Raw genomic sequence first — 22,943 nt, forward strand, 5'->3', positions numbered from 1 at the left:
ATTTGGCACTTAACCCCTCTGAGGTAATTGAATTGGTCAGGACCAATTGCCTCTTTAATTCAAATATTTTTATTGAACATAATGTTAGTACATATAGAATAGAATTGTGAAGTTACAATTGGTCATACAACAAGGCACTTACATAGTAGTAGTAAAGATCTGTATTTTCAAAAGTCTCATTAATATTCACTCTATTCCAGAATTGCAACACTGAAATACCATCTGCTTTTAGATTTATATATGCAGAGAAATTAACCAGTTTAACTGATTGTAAACTTGTGCATTTACGGTTCATTACAACGTTGTAACAGTAAAGAAGAAAAAGTTTTGCAGTCTTAACATAAGAAGGGGGAGGGGAAGGAAAGCTGAGAATGAGGGTGGGAAGCAAGGTAGAACTAGACATGTTTTACAACTCAGGGCTGTACCCTGGATTTATTTAATGAGTTCCAAACGGACCAGTTAGAGACATATCTTGCGTTTGAACCATCCTTGTAAGCCAGTATCTTTTCATATTCAGCCACAATATTGATCCTCATCACTAGCTCTCTCACACTTGGGATTTCATTCATTTTCCATTTGCTCATCATTGCGGATCTGGCAGCAAATATTATATGCATTGCTAGTGATTTGACTGATATTGGCTATTCTGACATGTTAATGCTTAGAATTGCTTTCTCAATGGAGGAGGAGACCTTTTATATCAATTTGAACACCTCTAGCCAGAAGCCACGAAGGTGAGGGCACGCCCATACCATATGGACCAGCATCCCCACCTGACCGCAGCCCCTCCAACACAGGTTTGAATTGCTATCTGAGAATTTGGCTACTATGAATGGGGTAAAATGCCATCTTGCCATGAATTTTACCGCCAATTCCTCATAGTTTGAGCACCTTGAGAACTGATGGTTACATTTGCACGCTGAGAGCCATTGTTTATCTGTAAAGCTCTTGCCTATGTCTTTTTCCCATTTGATTAGGGGGTTAAATTTGCGAAATACTGACTTAGTATTGAGTCGTACCTTTTGCCTTGGGGTTGGAGGAGGCTAGATGTTTCCACATTTAAGTGGGGATTGCAGTATGTGTTGTATTTAATCGAGGAAGCAATGAGGATATTTGCAGGTAGGTTAGGAACTCTGAGGAGGGGATTTTAAATTTAATTTGCACTTCCTTGAAGGACATTAATTTATCATCCTGCATAAGTTCTTTTAATAGGGTTATATCCCTTCTTAGCCAGTGATTTAGGGATGTGTTTGGAATCAACCAAACAAGTGTATCCAATGGAATGGCAACATTCATATTGTATACATTTGACTGAGTTATTTCTTTTAAGTATGTCCATGCATTTAATGAAGCTTGTATGGTGGGGTGGTCTATCGAGATATTTGTATGTTGTAGGTTATGTGCTAGCAGGAGGGACAGTGGAGATTTAGGGTGTAGCCATGCCCGTTCAAGTTGACACCATGGTTTCTTTTCATTCTGGTCATACCAGCCCCTGAGCTGTTCTAGTATTGCCGCCATGTAATAATCTTTCAGTGTTGGAATACCTAGTCTGCCCACCGCTTTATGAGATTCTAGCTCTTTTGCCTGCCCACATAAAACTGGCCAGTTTATTATGCATGGAGTTAAAGAAAGATGAAGGAAGTAGAATCGGAAGGGCTCTAAAAAGGTATGTTAGTTTAGGAAGTAATAGCATCTTGTACGCTACTAGACGACCCTTCCAAGAAATATAGTGTTTCTGGATTCTGGAAATTTCCTTTTGAAATTCATTTATCAAGGGGTAGTAGTTGGTTTGGAAAAGATTGGAGACAGGGGAAGTCAGTTGGATTCCTAAATACAAAATAGAGTTGGGAGACCAAAGGTATGGGAGATCTTTTTGAATGGCGAGACTAGTGGATTTATTAATTGCTATTCCTAGAATGCTTGATTTATACGCATTGACTTTATAGTAGGCTACTTTGCTAAAATAGTGAAATGGTCTCATGGGCTGCTGTGAGAGAGTCATATGGGTCAGATAGAGTCAGTATTACATCGTCTGCAAAAAGTGAGATTTTGTGTTGTGTGTCCTGGGATGGAATGCCCTGAATTAGTGGGTGTGTTCTAATCTTTTCTGTTAGGGGCTCCATGACCATGGCAAAAATTAGTGGTGATAGTGGGCACCCCTGTCTCGTCCTGTTGGTTATGTGAAATTGTTTGGAAAACATGCCCTCTGTATACACATAGGCAGATGGGGAGGAGTACAACGCTAGTATTGCCTGTTGGATTGGTCCAATCAGGCCAAATTTCTCCACAACTCTAGATAGGTATCCCCAATGTACTCTATCAAAGGCCTTCTCTGCGTCCAGAGTGAGGAGCAGAGAAGGCCTTACAGATTTTTCAGCTAGAATGTTTATCATTCTCCTAGTAGCATCATTTGCTTGGCGGCCTATCAAAAACCCTACCTGGTTCTGGTTGATAAGTTTTGGCAGCAAGGAGGACAGTCTAGTAGCAATTAGTTTGGCATATAATTTGATGTCAACATTCAATAATGATATTGCCTAAAATTTTGTGAAACAATGGTTCTTTACCTGGTTTTGGCAGAGTTATGATAGAGGCTGTAAGCATTTCTGTTGGGAAGGAGGCTTTGGACATTGCAGCATCAAAGACCTTCTTTAGGTATGGGGATAGTTAATTTTGGAACAACTGATAATATTCGGAGGAATATCCATCGGGTCCAGGTGATTTATTATGGGGCATGCTTCTAATTATTTTTTAAATTTCAGGAACTGTGAATGGTATATTGAGTGTGGATAGCTCTTTTTGGGATATTTTGGGTAGTTAAATTGATGCTAGAAAATCTGATATCATCTTATCCGATGGTTGATAGGTTTCTGGGTCGTCTTTAAGATTGTATAGGGCTTCATAATAGTCACTAAAAGCGTCTGCTATTTCTTTAGGAATGGACACCACTTTACCTGGTTTAGGATTAGTCATTTGATGAATTTTTTGTTTTACTAGTTTTTCTTTCAGCTAATTCGCCAGCAATTTCCATGCCTTGTTGCTGCATCGGTAGTTATTTGCTTTCAATTTGTGAAAGTGATACTCCTGCTGGGAAATCAGATGTGTTTGTAATTCTTGCCTAGCGTAAAAATATGATTCTCTGTTTTTTTGTGTGGTATTTTGTTTATTAATAAATTCCAGGTTTTGTATTTTATTTAACAGGCCGTTGAGCCTCTCTGCCCGCTGCCTCCTAAGCTTAGAGCTCAATTGTATGAGCAGGCCTCTTATGAACACTTTGTGTGTGTTCCAAAGTGTAAAGGGATCGTCCACCGAAGGAGCATTCAGTTCGAAGAACTCTCTCATGGCGGTTCTGATTGAATTTGTGTTTTCAGATTGTGAGAGGGTATGAATATCATTCCTCCATCTATTTGCTCTCGTTTTGGCGCTATGGTCCCCCACACTAATGGAAATGGGAGCATGGTCAGACCAAGGTATAACATGAATATTGGATGTAACAATCTTTTGCAACAAAAATTTGTCTACTAGAAACAAATCGATACGTGAGTATGTGTGGTGTACATTAGAAAAAAGGTAAAATCCTTTTCAAATGAGTGCTGACATCTCCACACGTCAAACAGACCAGATGCAGGCTTGAATGGAGGAGAAGATTTGGATGCCGCACACTGGATGTAGTCAAAAAACTTCACTTTATTGAAAAAATGGGATCATCAAAACAACAAGACTGTCATGCAGAAAGTACAGGTAAGCTGACGCGTTTTGCACTCAGGACTGAGTGCTTACTCATAGCTAACAAATATTAAAAAGACAAACTCTTATATAGCTCAATGGAGTATCACATGATTGCCCAATTAGATGGTCATTGAGTCTCAGCTGGAAGCCAATTTAATGAGGTCTCGGCATCTGCTGGCTATTTGGTGTGTTAACTGATTGAGAAATGTTTTCAAAACCGTGACATGTAAATAGATGACAAAGAATGTGAAAAAAGATGTGTATATGTACATGTGTAGACAAAAAATATATATGTGTGTATATATATATATAGTGAATCCTATCAATAAACGTGTATATAATAATGAATGTACTTCTATAACGTGTATATATGAAAGGTGATAAGTATCAAAAAAAGGGGTTACTATTAAGTGAAAGGAAAAAATGTGTAAAAAATATTTCTCATTAAAAAAAAAGAGAAAATATGTTGATAAAAATATTCAGACAACGTGCAAAGTAAATGTGAAGAGTGAATGTAATAAAACTATATGTGAACAAAATATATAAATATGATGAGACTCTCTATAATATGCCGGTGAAGTGGATGAAGCTCTCTATAATAAGCCGGAATAATACAGGTGAAATATAGAGCAATGTGACCTGAAATAATGCGTGATATGCCCGCGGTTGATAACAAGGTACATATAGGGCCCTATAATAATAAAAATAAACTGTGGGATTCAAAGACATAAAATCACGCTGATAAAGGTTGCCCTGATCTGGTCAAATGGCAGTGATATATGCAGGGTCCCAGTAGACTGACTTGTAACGTAATGATTCTAAATGATGAGCCTGGCCGAGAGCAGGGTGTGTGTAGAATTTCAAGAATGAAGCAGCGGTGTTCAAAGTAATAGAACGCCGCTAGTCTGTGTCACACTAAATGTCTAGATGGAATTATAGTGATGGTAATAAAGTTGGTAGAGGTCTCGGCCAGTCACCTAAGTTTAAGGGATCACAAAAAGGGACAAATGAAAGACAAGTAAGATACTATAGGCTGGGATATGAAGACATAAAATCACGCTGATCAGGGTAGCCCTGATCTGGTCAAATGGCAGTGATATATGCAGGGTCCCAGTAGACTGACTTGTAGCGTAGTGATTCTAAATGTTAAAATATGTTAGTTTGTGATCCGTCTCGGGTGGCTCATATAGAAGCATGTCTCAGTATATGTGTGTCAGCAAATGCCAAGACCTCCAAACAAAACATATTGGAATAATACATCTTATGAATCCACTAATACAATACTCATATATTAACACCGGCAAGTGAAACAGATGAAAACAGGCATATAATGATCGACGTGAATCCAATCTATGAAGACGATGAGAAGAAATGTTATAATGCTGCATTCTAAAGAGAAACAACTACATATTCATATTGCAACATTACACTCACAAAATAAGCACTAAACACAAACGATACAATGTATGTCAGTTTATGTACATATAAATAAGCTTAATATATCTGAATTATGATCCCAAGGTGTCCAAAAAAATATGTATATGGACAACAGGGTGTACAAAATGTGAACAAATAAAAATAAATAAATGAATAAAATAAAATAAGGTAAAAAAGTGTGAAAACATATTGCGTAAAAACCTAATATATATATCAGGTGTTTCCTATACAACTAGAAAGATGTATAGGACAATGAAAGTTTCCATATATATCTATGTAATGAAAAATGAGCTAGAATAAAAGTAATAATAATTAAATAAACTTGTGAACCTCATGATACAAATCATGAATAATTATCAAAAGAAAACGATAAAAAAAGGTAGATATAATAACACAAAAATGTGTAGAAAACGAAATAGAATAAAACTATTTATCTCAATATTGTCGCGATATGCATCCTCAGATAAAATTAACTTGTACTTTGGTCAGGTATATAAAACACCCGAACATGATGGATATCGCGAAACAATAAAAGATATTGTATATTGCTATTATTAATATGACCTTTTGCATACATCTATTGTTGGCCATGGTTCCCTGGGAATTCCTGCTCTGCCATAGTTACTATACTGAGTATGCAGAGTAGGGGAACTTGTCGGGCATATATACCAATCAAGGTGGTAAATATTATATATTCATGTATAAGATTGGATATGTTTGTACATAGGCCCCAATGGTCAGTAGATGGAAAAAACTCCTATTTTGGCACCATCTGACCGGAACACAAAACAAGAGGAAATAGGAAATGGCTGACAAAACGTGAAAATGTAAAAAATGAACATGAAATGTTCTTTATAAGGACTCATGATAGTGTAGGTGTTATGACCATGTTCAAACAGTATAGGAAAGAGCCAAGCGAGTTAATTCCCCCTCCACCAACCTCTGAAATACATCAAGATCTTTGCCCCTGGATGCCACTGGGTAAAAATCAGATTTAAATCTGATTATTAGTTTTTACTGTAAATCAGTGGGATCCATTGGGGGGTGGATCCGAATCATCTGCCAGTGTTATTAAATCTTGCAGTGCACACACTTCATTAAAAGAGATAGGTGAAGGGGGAGACTCACCTGATTCGCCAAGGTTCCCTGGAACGTCCTCTTCTCTAGAACCACCAAAGTGTTACTTAAGTGTTAATAAGCGAGAAAACCTGTTAACATCCAAAATAGTGTGAAATAAATCAAAATGTCTATTAGGGCTAAAATTAAGGCCTTTTGATAGAAGGTTGATCTCCTCTTCATTTAAAAGTCTCTTTGAGATATTAAATACGGTGAAACTCATTTCTTCATTTTGCCTCTCAAGCTGTAATGTGAGTTGTTTGGAGTTCTTGTGTCAATCAGTTAACACACCAAATAGCCAGCAGATGCCGAGACCTCATTAAATTGGCTTCCAGCTGAGACTCAATGACCATCTAATTGGGCAATCATGTGATACTCCATTGAGCTATATAAGAGTTTGTCTTTTTAATATTTGTTAGCTATGAGTAAGCACTCAGTCCTGAGTGCGAAACGCGTCAGCTTACCTGTACTTTCTGCATGACAGTCTTGTTGTTTTGATGATCCCATTTTTTCAATAAAGTGAAGTTTTTTGACTACATCCAGTGTGCGGCATCCAAATCTTCTCCTCCATTCAAGCCTGCTTTGCCTAGCATTCAGCCAGCACCTGGAGCTCTTCTGCTCTGAAACTTCTACATACACCTGGGTCAGTGTCAGCCTGAGCGGTGGAAACACTTTCTTTGCTTGTCTGCATCTAAGGATATATGCTTTTCTCTTCACCTGCCCGGAGGCCTTCCCAGGTATTTCACAAATTATTTTGATAATCATCATTTTTTCAAGAGCTCATTTAATTGGGAGAAGAGTTTTTCCTTTTTACTCTATGGATCTCAATACCACCTCGACACCCATGGCAGAAACTTTGTACAGTAGAACTCTAAAGGCACCATCTGATAATCCATTGAGACAAACGTCACTGACACAAACACCTGGTGTGTCAGCTGACGATGGAGTACAGTTAATACGTCATTTCAGAAAACTGGAACATATTATGGCGAGAGAAATTAGAGCTTTTTGGGACATCAATTTTTTGAAGGACTATCTGTCCATAGCACACATACCACGGGGTTTACGGATAAAAAAATTTCCTACCTCAGAGCTGTCCAATGATGACCTCAAAAAAGAATGGACTGACACCTTGGACACCTGTTCATTCAAACTAATAAATATTCTCATTGCCTCTAAAACCAAAGAAATAGAGGTACTACAATCTGACATGTCTTTCATCCAGTCTGAACTTGCCTCTTCACAAAACCTGGCAGCTTTTACAGACCTGGACAGCCGCTTGAGCAACAAATTAGACAAAATGGAAAAATCAGTGATCGCCAGTAAGAGAGGCAAAATGGCCCGGGATAAAAATGATTATGAGAACAATAAAGTTTACATTCGGAAAAGACCGGTGTTTTCCTACAATCGGTCACAGAGAATCCGCGGCAAACAGGTCAGCTTCTCTGACCAAGAGAGCGACCTGGCCGACAATTCCCTGGCACGCACTATGTCAGACTCTTCTCTAGACAGGTCTATAGGTTCTGTGGAAACAAACAGAAGCAACAACCACAGCAACGCTGGAAACCCTTGCAGGTCGGGTTACACCAAGAGGAAAAAATCGTCCATAAAAAAACAAGAAGGGGCGGTAGGAGACACAAGAACTCCAAACAACTCACATTACAGCTTGAGAGGCAAAATGAAGAAATGAGTTTCACCGTATTTAATATCTCAAAGAGACTTTTAAATGAAGAGGAGATCAACCTTCTATCAAAAGGCCTTAATTTTAGCCCTAATAGACATTTTGATGTATTTCACACTATTTTGGACGTTAACAGGTTTTCTCGCTTATTAACACTTAAGTAACACTTTGGTGGTTCTAGAGAAGAGGACGTTCCAGGGAACCTTGGCGAATCAGGTGAGTCTCCCCCTTCACCTATCTCTTTTAATGAAGTGTGTGCACTGCAAGATTTAATAACACTGGCAGATGATTCGGATCCACCCCCCAATGGATCCCACTGATTTACAGTAAAAACTAATAATCAGATTTAAATCTGATTTTTACCCAGTGGCATCCAGGGGCAAAGATCTTGATGTATTTCAGAGGTTGGTGGAGGGGGAATTAACTCGCTTGGCTCTTTCCTATACTGTTTGAACATGGTCATAACACCTACACTATCATGAGTCCTTATAAAGAACATTTCATGTTCATTTTTTACATTTTCACGTTTTGTCAGCCATTTTCTATTTCCTCTTGTTTTGTGTTCCGGTCAGATGGTGCCAAAATAGGAGTTTTTTCCATCTACTGACCATTGGGGCCTATGTACAAACATATCCAATCTTATACATGAATATATAATATTTACCACCTTGATTGGTATATATGCCCGACAAGTTCCCCTACTCTGCATACTCAGTATAGTAACTATGGCAGAGCAGGAATTCCCAGGGAACCATGGCCAACAATAGATGTATGCAAAAGGTCATATTAATAATAGCAATATACAATATCTTTTATTGTTTCGCGATATCCATCATGTTCGGGTGTTTTATATACCTGACCAAAGTACAAGTTAATTTTATCTGAGGATGCATATCGCGACAATATTGAGATAAATAGTTTTATTCTATTTCGTTTTCTACACATTTTTGTGTTATTATATCTACCTTTTTTATCTTTTTCTTTTGATAATTATTCATGATTTGTATCATGAGGTTCACAATTTTATTTCATTATTATTACTTTTATTCTAGCTCATTTTTCATTACATAGATATATATGGAAACTTTCATTGTCCTATACATCTTTCTAGTTGTATAGGAAACACCTGATATATATTAGGTTTTTACGCAATATGTTTTCACACTTTTTTACCTTATTTTATTTTATTCATTTATTTATTTTTATTTGTTCACATTTTGTACACCCTGTTGTCCATATACATATTTTTTTGGACACCTTGGGATCATAATTCAGATATATTAAGCTTATTTATATGTACATAAACTGACATACATTGTATCGTTTGTGTTTAGTGCTTATTTTGTGAGTGTAATGTTGCAATATGAATATGTAGTTGTTTCTCTTTAGAATGCAGCATTATAACATTTCTTCTCATCGTCTTCATAGATTGGATTCACGTCGATCATTATATGCCTGTTTTCATCTGTTTCACTTGCCGGTGTTAATATATGAGTATTGTATTAGTGGATTCATAAGATGTATTATTCCAATATGTTTTGTTTGGGGGTCTTGGCATTTGCTGACACACATATACTGAGACATGCTTCTATATGAGCCACCCGAGACGGATCACAAACTAACATATTTTAACATTTAGAATCACTACGCTACAAGTCAGTCTACTGGGACCCTGCATATATCACTGCCATTTGACCAGATCAGGGCTACCCTGATCAGCGTGATTTTATGTCTTCGTATCCCAGCCTATAGTATCTTACTTGTCTTTCATTTGTCCCTTTTTGTGATCCCTTAAACTTGGGTGACTGGCCGAGACCTCTACCAACTTTATTACCATCACTATAATTCCATCTAGACATTTAGTGTGACACAGACTAGCGGCGTTCTATTACTTTGAACACCGCTGCTTCATTCTTGAAATTCTACACACACCCTGCTCTCGGCCAGGCTCATCATTTAGAATCATTACGTTACAAGTCAGTCTACTGGGACCCTGCATATATCACTGCCATTTGACCAGATCAGGGCAACCTTTATCAGCGTGATTTTATGTCTTTGAATCCCACAGTTTATTTTTATTATTATAGGGCCCTATATGTACCTTGTTATCAACCGCGGGCATATCACACATTATTTCAGGTCACATTGCTCTATATTTCACCTGTATTATTCCGGCTTATTATAGAGAGCTTCATCCACTTCACCGGCATATTATAGAGAGTCTCATCATATTTATATATTTTGTTCACATATAGTTTTATTACATTCACTCTTCACATTTACTTTGCACGTTGTCTGAATATTTTTATCAACATATTTTCTCTTTTTTTTTAATGAGAAATATTTTTTACACATTTTTTCCTTTCACTTAATAGTAACCCCTTTTTTTGATACTTATCACCTTTCATATATACACGTTATAGAAGTACATTCATTATTATATACACGTTTATTGATAGGATTCACTATATATATATACACACATATATATTTTTTGTCTACACATGTACATATACACATCTTTTTTCACATTCTTTGTCATCTATTTACATGTCACGGTTTTGAAAACATTTCTCAATCAGTTAACACACCAAATAGCCAGCAGATGCCGAGACCTCGTTAAATTGGCTTCCAGCTGAGACTCAATGACCATCTAATTGGGCAATCATGTGATACTCCATTGAGCTATATAAGAGTTTGTCTTTTTAATATTTGTTAGCTATGAGTAAGCACTCAGTCCTGAGTGCGAAACGCGTCAGCTTACCTGTACTTTCTGCATGACAGTCTTGTTGTTTTGATGATCCCATTTTTTCAATAAAGTGAAGTTTTTTGACTACATCCAGTGTGCGGCATCCAAATCTTCTCCTCCATTCAAGCCTGCTTTGCCTAGCATTCAGCCAGCACCTGGAGCTCTTCTGCTCTGAAACTTCTACATACACCTGGGTCAGTGTCAGCCTGAGCGGTGGAAACACTTTCTTTGCTTGTCTGCATCTAAGGATATAAACAGACCAGATGATCTGATAAATTGGGCCAGAGTTGACCTTCTTAATTGGTGACGCAAGGAGTTGGACAAGTCCATGTCTTTATCTGGAATAGCATTGAAATCTCCACACAGGATTACATGATCCTGTTTCATGGACTCTACTTTAATCCAAATCTTCTTTAAGAAACAGATTTGATATGTGTTCAGTAGGTATACGGTCACCAATGTATATTTAATTTTAGAGATCTCACACACAAGAATGATGAACCTTCCTGAATTATTTAAATGAGACTCAAGAAGTGTGAAAAGAATAGAATCTCTTATGGCTATTGCAACTCCACCTTTCTATTTGCCATGAATACCTGAGGGAATTTGCAATGGTTAAAAGATGGATGGTTACATAAAGTGAGTCTCTTGAAAGCAAATGATATCGCTTTTAAGTCTGGTTGCTTTTCTCCAGGCCATTTGTCGTTTATGAGGGCTATTTAGGCCTTTCACATTTAGTGATGAGATGTTTAATACCATGTTTGGAATGTGCAAGGTACGCACCTTGGATCTGTATGCATTTGGGTTAATGTAGTTCTGGTGTCACCTGGTGTTGGTTTCGTTGTCCTTGTAGTGAAGAGAGGCAGTGACGAAAGATCAAGAGAAGGAGTGAACGGATGACTGTCCTATTCAGGATGGAAGTCCCGTGATACTGGTCCTGTAAGGATGAACAAGGGGGAAAAGAAAATAAAAACAAAAAACAAAGGGAAGGAATGATTCTGTTAGGAATCTGTGCAGATACCAACCACTATAATTTGGGGGGTAAACACTGAAGGAACTTTATGGCATTCTCCTGAGCCATCAGGGGATGTAAAGATGGTGTAAAAGAACAGTAAACTTCAGCCTGTTTCATTGTCAGAGCTAGCTCGAGTAGATAGAGGAGAGTGTGTCCTTCTCATTGTTGTGTGGATCTAATATTTGCCATTCTCTCATGAGTCGGAGGCCTTCATTGATGCCTGCCACCATGTGTGATTTGCCCTCTTTGGTGATCAGCAGCTTGGCTGGGTATAACCATCTGTAAGAATGTGGTGATTATTCAGTGGTTTGGTTATAGTGGCCAGCTGCCTATGTTGCTGCATGGTGAATGCAGAGAGATCTGCAAAGAAAGATAATTTCTGCAGTCTGTTGGCCAATTTAGCTTTTATACTCATAATCTCATCATCCCTATCGTTATGGGTATCGACCATATCGTTAAATGTGGTTGCAATGTCGCCCATTTTTGATTCAATTTGAGAGACTCTGTTTGAGACTGCTGAAACCTCTGATATACATTGCTGGGTAATGGTCATTATGTCAGCATGCAGAGTAGAGTGAAGTGACACTCTGGGTAGTGTCCAAGGGTAGTGTCCATAACTGGTTGATTTAATGTAGGGAAGTCAGTAATGGAGACTTGTAACTCACTGGTGTCATCTAAAGGGGAGTTGAAACTGCTTACCTCTACATTGTCTTGCGGACGTCTTTTGTCTGCTCTTAGCTGGACTTGAGGAAGCTGAAGGAGGTGGAGGGTATTGAACATTCCCCTGCTGTAGTCCATTATTGCTGCAGCCTCTGTTCTGCTTTCCGGCCGTTCCGTGCTGTTTATAAGAGCCGTGTGTGTCTCCACTATGTCCGCCGGCGCCATCTTGGACATGGAGATGGCGCGACTGTATCAGAAAGTCTATCATCTTTCTCGGCTTGGTGCACTCTTTCCACTTGTGGGATGTCATCAGAGGGTGAGCCTGCTTTAACCTCCCTGGCGGTATGATTATGTCAGGAATTTTGTACCAAAAGCGGTACAATTTTTTGCATGGAAATTTGGTGTTATGTATTGTAGGCCTGCAATTCTTAGTAATTACTTACTTAAACCTGACCAAACAAGACTCTAGTAGACATCCCAGATATGATAAAGTTTGAAACACAAAATCATGAATTATAATCAAATAAATAATATAATTTTATTCAATAATGTAATACAAAATAATGAAATTTGTCAAACAAAGAAAATTCAATAAACATCCTGAGTGTGATAAATTTTGAAACAAGGTACAGCGCAAAGTCCAACGTCACAATCAGGACAATGGAACCTGCTTTCTTTTCGGACTTTCTTTCCATTGCCATCTCTCTTTGAACTGCAAACCATGCACATCCTGGTAGGTGCTGCCTTTTTTGCGGTTGGCGGTATGTAGTCCATAAAGTGATGACCAGTCAGGCGTTCTGGGTTGGCAACGTCAACAGCACGTCGTCCTGGTCTGTTCACAGCTACTGATGGCATCTGGTGGTTGACAAAAATCTGCTCAGCCACCTTCCAGATGATATCTGAATGAACAAGGGACTTGTCACTCTTTGCTCTGTACAGGATATATGTGTTCCAAAGGCATTGTTCCAGAAGATGCCTAAAAATCTTCTTATAATATTTTTTTTGCTGTTTGCGCATAGCCGGATAAAATGTCATTGCCTGATCGGCTCTGTCGACATCTTCCATTGTATTATTATAGTCTATCACGACTTGCGGCTTCAGTACATCTTTCCCACCTTTTGTGTGGACCATGGCAGTGGAGGTATTGTGCACAGTACTCATGAGACACACGTCCTTCTTGTCTCGCCATCTCATTGCCATCATCTTACCCTTCTGCCAGGCAACCATTTCTCCAATTTTTAGTTTTTTCTTGGCAAACATAGATGGCATGTCACGTCGGTTAGGCCTACGTGACGGTACCATATGCATCAGTCTTGTTTTGTAGCAAAACCTCATACAGTTCCAGAGATGTGTAGAAATTGTCCATGGTCACCCAATATCCCTGGTTCAGCAATGGCTCCAGCAGTGTAAGGACAGATGATGTGGCCATCCCATAGCCGCTGTACCTGGGGTTGAACTTCGTGCCTTTACCAGTGTAAATGACCGAATTTCAGATGTACCCAGTGGATGACTCACAGAGCATGTAGGAGTTGATGCCAAACTGCGCTCTTTTGGATGCAATAAACTGTATCCAGCTTAGGTGTCCTTTGTAGGCCATCAAACTTTCATCAACGCTGACGTCCCTTTCTGGCACGTAGGTCCGCTGGAAATTGGTCACAATAATTTGGCATACCTCCCAGATTCTTTTTAGTTTGGGCGCAGGATGCGTGGCCTCATCAAATTCTTCATTGTTCCTGAAGTGGAAATACTTCATGATGAGGGAAAACCGGTATGCTGACATCACGGTGCCAAAAAACGGAGTGGCCAGTAACTTATTGGTGGTCCAGTACCATTTCTGGAGTGGTTTACCCACCACCCCTTGAACAATGATGAGTCCCAGAAACTGCCAGATGTCCTCTTTGGTCACCGGTTCCCACCTTCTGCTTCTGGAAAACCTAGCATGCAGCATAGCGGATTGCTGCTCTTGGTAGTGATTTTTCTCTGTGACAATTTTTTCAATTACTTCCTCAGTGAGGAATAATTGCAGGTATGCTAGAGGGTTGTCACTCTCAACATTTACCTTCATCCCAGGTGATCCAGTGAAGGGGAATCTTGGGGGCGCAACCTGGTCCGTATCGCAGTCTATTGGGCACCAAGTGCGCACATCACTGAGGTCAGGTTCAGGATCATCACCGTTGTCACTTGACAGATCAGTGTCAGTGTCAGACGACAAATCTCCCCACGACTCACTATCGCTCAGTTCTGCGAGCAACTCCGTGTCACTGTCGCTGTCACTCAACTGGTCCAAAAGTGCTTTTTTAGTAAAGTGGCGCTTTGATGCCATGTTACAAAAATTTTATGGTCACAAATGACAGGAAAATGACAGGCAAGGGGCACTGTACAGTAATCTTGTGTCAGATCTGAGATGATACAGTGTAATCCTCTCAGATTACAATGTATCACCTCTTTTATGTGTGTGTCACTTTTGAATTTCCCGCCCAGTTCCGCTCCCATGCGCCACTGCTGCTCACAGGGAACGGAACCAGGAAGTCAGATACCGTTCGGATCTCTCAGTGGTGATCTCGCCGGTGATCACAGCGGAGAACATCGCTGGATTGCCAGGAGAAGGTAAGGGGACTCCGCTGAAGGCTCTGCAACATTACCCCGAGCGTGACTCAGGGTTACCGCTCCTGGCAGAGAAACCCTGTGTCACGCTCGGGATTACCGCCAGGGAGGTTAAATGTGATTGTTGTGGGCTTTGATCAAGGCTTTTAGTCGCTGTATATCCCCTTTTCTGCTCAGGGTGAGACGGAGCTGTTTCAGAGTGCTGCCATCTGCTCCACTGGCTAGCCATGCCCCCCCAGGACCAATTGCCTCTTTGAGAAATTACTTGCTTTGAGATCTGACAATTATCCAATATGGGATAAATCTTGGAAACCATGGTATCTATGGTAAGGTAATGCAAGTGATAATGAATAATACATCCACCACGTTACTTTTGTAATTCCAATGGATCCTTATGTGCTGTATTCTATCTTCTTTTCTACTTCTGTGATGTTTCTTCACTCTTTTTCTGTTTATGCCTGCCTTTACCTGGCAGACATTGTTCATTATCTCATTTTGCAAAACCAATAAAAGTTTAATGAAAAAAAAAAGAAAAGTTAAGAACGACTGAATGCTCATGCAAATACTGCTGGCCAGTAGCTCTCCTAATCCAGCAATTAACGTCCCTACAGAGATTTCCACAGGAAAACCCTGAAAGGTGTACATACACTGATAAATGAATTTGGACTCTTTTATCCTTTGGTCTGGTGCTCCTTCCATTTGTGCATGTTTTTTTTTTCTGGTAACCTGCTGGATACCCACTGGAGGGTAGCCCTGTCTGTTGTAAGCAGCCTAGCATGAGCCAGTGAGCTCTCCAGATGTTTTTGCCCTCTCACTACTTTGTATGAACTCACATCAAAGTCCCAGCACCTCTTGGATGCTTTTTCTTTGGATTATTCCTTTCCTTGCAGCTTCTAATCCAAATGTCCATTGGTGTTTACCATCCTTCAACAGTGCACCCAAACCTTCTGTTTCCTGTATAATCTGATTAGAGTACTTGAGTTTCGTTATTTAGGCCATCTCAGCCTTGGACTAGAACTTCTTGTTAAAAAAAAAAATAGCAGTTAAATGAAGGAAGATTTGCTAAATGTTTAAGTAAAATCTAGAAATCTAGTAAATTATATTATATATATATATATATATTTATATATATATATATATATATATATATTATATATATGTAAATTCTTGACTCACAAATGGATACTATTGCTATTTTGACACAAACCCACTATTATATATACTATGTAGATTTGATATTATTTAAAAAAAAAAAAAAGTCGCAATATAAAAAGGGTTGATGTGGCATATTCAAAGGAGAAGGGAATGGATCTAGATGGCACTAACTAACAAGCACTTTGTACAGCGGGTGCAATGAAGGAACAGATGGCAGTAAGAGGACAGTTTCTTAATGACCTGATACACAGTCAATCAACAGAATGCCACAAAAGAAATTCCATATCATTCTGGCCATTATCGGGAGAATTTTAATTGAAGCAATAAGGTTATTTCATCTTTGCTAGATTCAAACTAAGTAATAACACAAACAGGCATCCTCAACTGCTATTCCTTAATTAAAGCAACAAAATTTGTTATTTTAGCTGATTTTGTAATGTCATATGATTAACCAAATTCATGACAATTATGTTTTAATTGTACATAATAGCCTATAAATCTGAAGCAAAGCAGGACAAGCAGAAACTGTTATCTCTTCTGTATAGACACAAATAGTGTTTCAAGCAAATGAAGTGGTATAATGTGAAAATAAAAAAAAGCAAAGTACACAGAAAGAGCTCATGTTAGTGTAAATTTGCTTTACTGTTACACTTTAACAACTATTGTTTTAACCACTTGCCGACCAGCCACCGCAGTTGTACTGCAGCAGAATGGCACAGCTGGGCGAAACGACGTTATGTAACGTCGCTTCGCCCTGTGGCCACTAGGGGGCACGCACATGCCCCCCACTCATTCCCCGAGTGATGAGAGTGCCCGGCGGTCACGATCACCACCAGGCTCCCGCGGTCACCACTGACACACGGAGAACTGGGATCTGTGTGTGTTCTGTGTGAAACACAGTTTCCGGTTCTCTGAGGGGAGAACAGGCAGATCGTCTGTTCATACAGGGTATGAACAGCGATCTGTCATCTCCCCTGTACAGTCCCCTCCCCCCTTCAGTTAGAACACTCACTAGAGAACACATTAACCCCTTGATCGCCCCCTAGTGTTAACCCCTTCACTGCCAGTGATATTTTTACAGTAATTAATGCATTTTTATAGCATTTTAATGCCAATGGTCCCAAAAATGTGTCAAAATTGTCCGTTGTGTCCGCCATAATGTCGCAGTCCCGATAAAAATTGCAGATCGCCACCATTACAAGTAAAAAAAAAATTAATAAAAAAAATGCCATAAAATTATTTCCTATTTTGTAGACGCTATAACTTTAGCACAAACCAATCAATATACGCTATTGCGATTTTTTTTTTTACCAAAAATATGTAGAAGAATACATATCGGCCTAAACTGAGGAAAAAAAAGGTTTTTTTTTATATATTTTTGGGGGATATTTATTATAGCAAAAAGTAAAAAATAATGTGTTTTTTCAAAATAAAAACCGCAGAGGTGATCAAATACCACCAAAAGAAACTGTATTTGTGGGAAAAAAAGGACGTCAATTTTGTTTGGGTGCAACATTGCATGAAAGCGCAATTGTCAGTTAAAACGATGCAGTGCCGAATCGCAAAAAGTGCTCTGGTCAGGAAAGGGGTAAAATCTTCCGGGGCTGAAGCAGTTAAGTCATAAAATAGAGCTGTATCTTTTAATTTTGTTTTAAGCATTACATTTCTGACTGTCATATACTGATAGAATGCAGCTCTTTAAAGGGGAACTACAGGAAACACAGTTCTCTCTACCAGAGAAAATCATTGTATTTTAGTGTGTAACCAGCAGCTTGGTACCACTACATGGTTTATTTAAACAGTTATCTTTCCTGCAACATGTCATTCTAATAATTTTATAGAATTTATAATGCACAAAAAGGACTGGGATAATGAATGGATGGAGGAATCTTGGATGATGAGTCAGGTGCATCAACTTTCCATGTTTAAAAGTTTTCTTTTTTTGTTTTTCCTCATATCAATTAATGAATATTTAGCAAATTGCATGCAAATATGCAAATAAGTGAAACAGGGCAATATGCTGAAATTGTATTTAAACGGTTCCCGTTTTGAAAGAAGCCACCAGCCATAATCATGTAGTTTAGCTTTAACCTAACTGGTTAGTTTTTATTATTTATTTTCAATAAATAATCTATATGCCTTAATGGACTGTTTACCTATGGATCACAATCTGGTATATTCAATCAAGCTGAAATCTTCATATATATATATATATATATATATATATATATATATATATATATATATATATATAGATAGCTATCTATATATACAGTATATGAAATAAGTTCATAAGTTCGAAGAATTGCTGCACTTAAAATTGTATTTGTTCCATAATTTCAAAATAGTTACATAGTAAAGTGTTCAAAGAGATTTCCGTTTAGGGATTACATGCTTATGCCCTTCCTCAGATCAGAATACATCTAACATCACAATCATATTCATGAGAATTTAAACATTTTTCAAATAATCACATATGGAATCAATTTTGTAGTTAATTACTCATTAGTATAATTGTATTTCTTCATGGGTTGATCTTTTTCAAAGCCACTGTTACAAAAATGGCTAATCAAGCAGACATTCATCTCACTATTCCATCTGAAACCATCATATTGTTAATCTGTCAAAGAACATATATGAATATCATGATCTAGATATCCAAAAATAATATTATTATATACAACAAAAAAAAGAGTGAGTATAAACAATTCTGAAAAGAAAAAGAAAAAAATAAAAAAGGGGAAAAAGGGAGAAGGAATAAATATCCCTAATCAGTTATACAAACAAGTATAGATCTAAATCAGTGTTTAGTCCTTTCGGAGCAATAGTATTAAGGAAATGTATCCAATAAACCTCACGTTTTCTTAAAACCAACTCCCGATCACCTCTGGGAAATTAAATGTCCCTTCTTTAAAAAGTGTCTAGCCAGGGGTAATTGCACTAATTTGTCTCTAATCGAGTATTTATGCCTAGCTATGTGGTCTTTTGACATTTTGTGTCGTTTCTCCAATATAAAGTAACCCACATGGGCATTTTATGGCATAGATCACATAAGATGATTGACAGGTGTCATGGCCTTTAATTGGAATATCAAAACCTTTGTGGGGGTGTGATATACTTTTTCCTTTAATCATTGAATTACACTGAATACATGATAAACAGGGAAATGATCCCATGTTTTGTGGTCCCAAAAAGGTTGTTGTAGGAGTGGAAGTAAAGCGTTGATCTGATCTTACTAAACGGTCTCTCAATGTCCTACCTTTTCTATAGGAGGGTAGTGGTGGATTAGAAAATTAATCTATAGTGGGATAACTTTCTCTCGATAAGCTCCAATGTTTTTTAATAATGTTAAAAATATCATAAGAAAAAGGATGAAATTGTGTTACAAAAGGAATTATTGTAGTATGTTTATTGCTGAGCCTACTATTATTTAGATTTAGACGTTCTCTTTTAACTGCTGCTTCTGGATAATTTCTACTAATTAGTTTAGTTTCCATTTCATTTAATCTCTCTTCTCGACATCGTGGATCACTGACTATTCTTTGCACTCTCATTAATTGATTCCTGGGGATAGAGTTGAGGACTCCTTGAGGATGAAAACTGTCATAGTGTAACAATTGGTTGCAATCTGTACTTTTAACATACAGATCGCTTTCAATTTTGGTCTTATTCACTTTCAACATGGTATCCAGGAAGGGAATTTCCACCCTGCTGTGTACCATATTGAACTTCAAACCGGGAATAAGGTAATTAAGGTACTCATCAAATAATAAAAAGGGTTCCAATGTTACCACCCCACACAGCAAACATGTCGTCTATAGATCTGTACTATCCCTGGCAGTGTTTGAATTGTCGACATGCTTCCATACCCAATTCATGGGGAATAATGGTATAGAGGCTGGATACGTCCCATGTAACAAGGATGGAATCATGTGACAATTTAATACCATTAATCTTATTAAGGAAATCATTGGTATCCCGTATAAATGATTTGGTATTAACCAATAATTGAGTTACACATTTGTCTAAATATTGTGCCAATGGTGTTGTCACCGATTCTATCCCTGAAACGATGGGACGTCCAGGTGGGTTAATGGCGTCTTTGTGGATCTTAGGTAAAATATACATCACAGGTGTAATGGAACGTTCACATAATAAAAATCTGTATGTTTCATCATCAATAATTCCATCTTTTAATGCTACTGTCAAAGCTTTCTTAATTTTAGTTTGTACTTTAAATACCGGATTGCAATCCAGTCGTCTATATGTATCAACATCTGATAATTGCTTCAACACATCTGCTTTGTACTTTGGGGTGTCCATAATCACAATAGCACCCTCTTTGTCAGCTGGCTTGATAGCAATATCTCACCTAGCTGACAAGGAGGTTAATGACATAATCTCTTCCAGACTCAAATTGTTCGGTCTATGGTCAATCTTATTTTTGTCTTATTATTTATTCTAAAAAAGACTTCAAATCATTATCAACTTTGTCAATGAACACCTCAACGGAAGAGCAAGTAGTGGGAGGTACCTTAGAACTTTTAGATCTTAAATTTAAATTTTTAATTGATAAAGGCATATATTCTCTATTCAAGATAGCAGGTTGAAATACAAAATATGCTTTAAATCTTACCTGCCTATAAAATCGGTAAAGGTCTTGTTTCAAGATGAAATCATTCAAACCCTTATTTAGAACCCGTGTTTCAGTCTCTGTTAAAGATATTATATATATATATATATATATATATATATATATATATATATATATATATATATATATATATATATATATATATATATATTATTTTTTTTTTTTTTTTTTTTTTTAGATGGGATATTTCATTTTGAGCCAACATTTTAAAATATTTTTAAATGTGAAATCATGTCTTCTCTGTGCCCTTTTTTTTTTTTTTTTTTTTTTTTTTAATAAGTTTTTATTGAATGATGTAACATACAGGGAATGACATAAAAAAAAAACAGTATCATTGTTTTTTGTGTTTTATACAAAAATAACAACGAAAAACATCAGCACGGTACAGAGTAGAAATGTCGAGCAGCTGATACATACTAGTAACCTGGGGAATGTGGAGAAAGGTAACCTTTTATGTGGAAAAGAGGAGGTGAAACTGGATGGATCTAGATGGGGGGGGGGGATTCCCTGAGGTTGCTAACAGGATGTTACTGGATTTACCCCACGTAAAGTGGGGGAAAGCCAGGTAGATGCAGAATGATAACATCAGGGGGGGGTGAGAGGGAAAGAGCACCAAGATTGAGTTTTAGACAGAAAATGCAGCCTGCGAATTGAAAATACAGGTTAAGATGATAACAATAAGGTTAAAATGATAATACTAATTTTGGTTTTGTGGTAATGTCGTTTATGTCTTTTGTAACAGTTGTGGCCACCACTTTTCCTATTTGGAAAGAATATGGAGTTTTGAAGAGCGTGAGGACGTTCTGGTTTATGTTGTGGTAGTTGGTAGGAGTTGGCTTCCTTGTATTGTAGAATCTTGGTTTGGGGGGATCTCTCCGTCTAAGATGGGGGAGGGAGGTTGATAGTAAAGGAAAGAGAAAGTTTCCAGATGGGCTATATCCGTGGGGGAGAGTGTTGAGGTCATGAAAGTTCCCCATTTGTGGTGGAAGCGTATCCTGGTTCTTTCATTTGTGAAGTCCGTGTTGATCCTGTCTTTGTAGAGCAACTGTAGGAGTTCTCTTTTGACTTGAGAGGTGTTGGGACAGGAGTTGGAGGTCCAATTTTTTAATATGGCTCTTCTAGCGAGGAGGAGGCATATCAGGATCCAGTCTTTGCATGAAGGAGTAGAGATTGAAGACCAGGGTAGCAGTTGTGGGTCCCAGTGTCCGAAGATGAGGAGTAGGGGGTCCTTAGGTATTTTTAGCAGGGTCACCTCAAATATGTATTGTAGGACCTGGTCCCAGAAGCTGGATATGTAGGTGCATGCCCAGAAGCGATGAGCTAAAGAAGGTCTGGGGTGAATACATAGGGGGCACGTGGAGAAGGTTTGAACTTGTTTATTCGAGAGGAAAGGTATGTGGGCTCGATGGACGATCTTGAGTTGGGTTTCCCTCCAGGATTCGTTGGGCACCAGCTTGTGAAGAGTGTTGAAGCCTTGAAGAATTTTGTTGACCAAGTCGGCATCAGGGAAGTCTTTTGCCCAGTTAGCTACTGATGAGTTCTCCAGTGAGGGAATGGCTTTTAGTAGGAGAGGTTGATAAATGTCTGAAATTTTGTGGGAGCCCTTTGAGAGAAGAGAGTCCGACAGGGAAGTTCTAAATCTTTTTTGATCATCTCTGCAGGCGTTCTTGAGGAAGCTTATACATTGTCCATAGTGGAACATGTGTGACTGTGGAAGTTGGAATGTCTCCGCTAATGACTTAAAAGGAATGGGGCGGCCAGATTCTGGATCGCATAGCGAAGAGAAGTTGGAGATGCCCTTTTGTAGCCAAGTATTATATGGCTGACGTTCCAGACCTGGGGGAAAGCTCGGGTTTCCTTGTATTGGGAGGTGTCTAGAGATAAACGGTGAAAGTTTGAGGGTTTTCCGGATCTCCCTCCAAGCAATTGCGGTGTCTCGGAGTAGTAGGTTATGTTGAAGGGGTGGGGGGGTGGATTTCCACTTGCAGTGGAGGAGGGCTACCAGGGAGTATGGTTTGATCATTTCGGTTTCGAGGTGAAAGTTGGAGTAACGAGATGTTTGCGCTACCCAATCTAGACTTATCCTCATAAGGCAAGCTAAGTTATAGATCCTGACATTAGGGAGACTGATACCCCCTTCGCGCCT

This window comes from Aquarana catesbeiana, linkage group LG03, assembly GCF_042186555.1.
Source record: "Aquarana catesbeiana isolate 2022-GZ linkage group LG03, ASM4218655v1, whole genome shotgun sequence".
NCBI classification, from domain to species: Eukaryota; Metazoa; Chordata; class Amphibia; order Anura; family Ranidae; genus Aquarana; species Aquarana catesbeiana.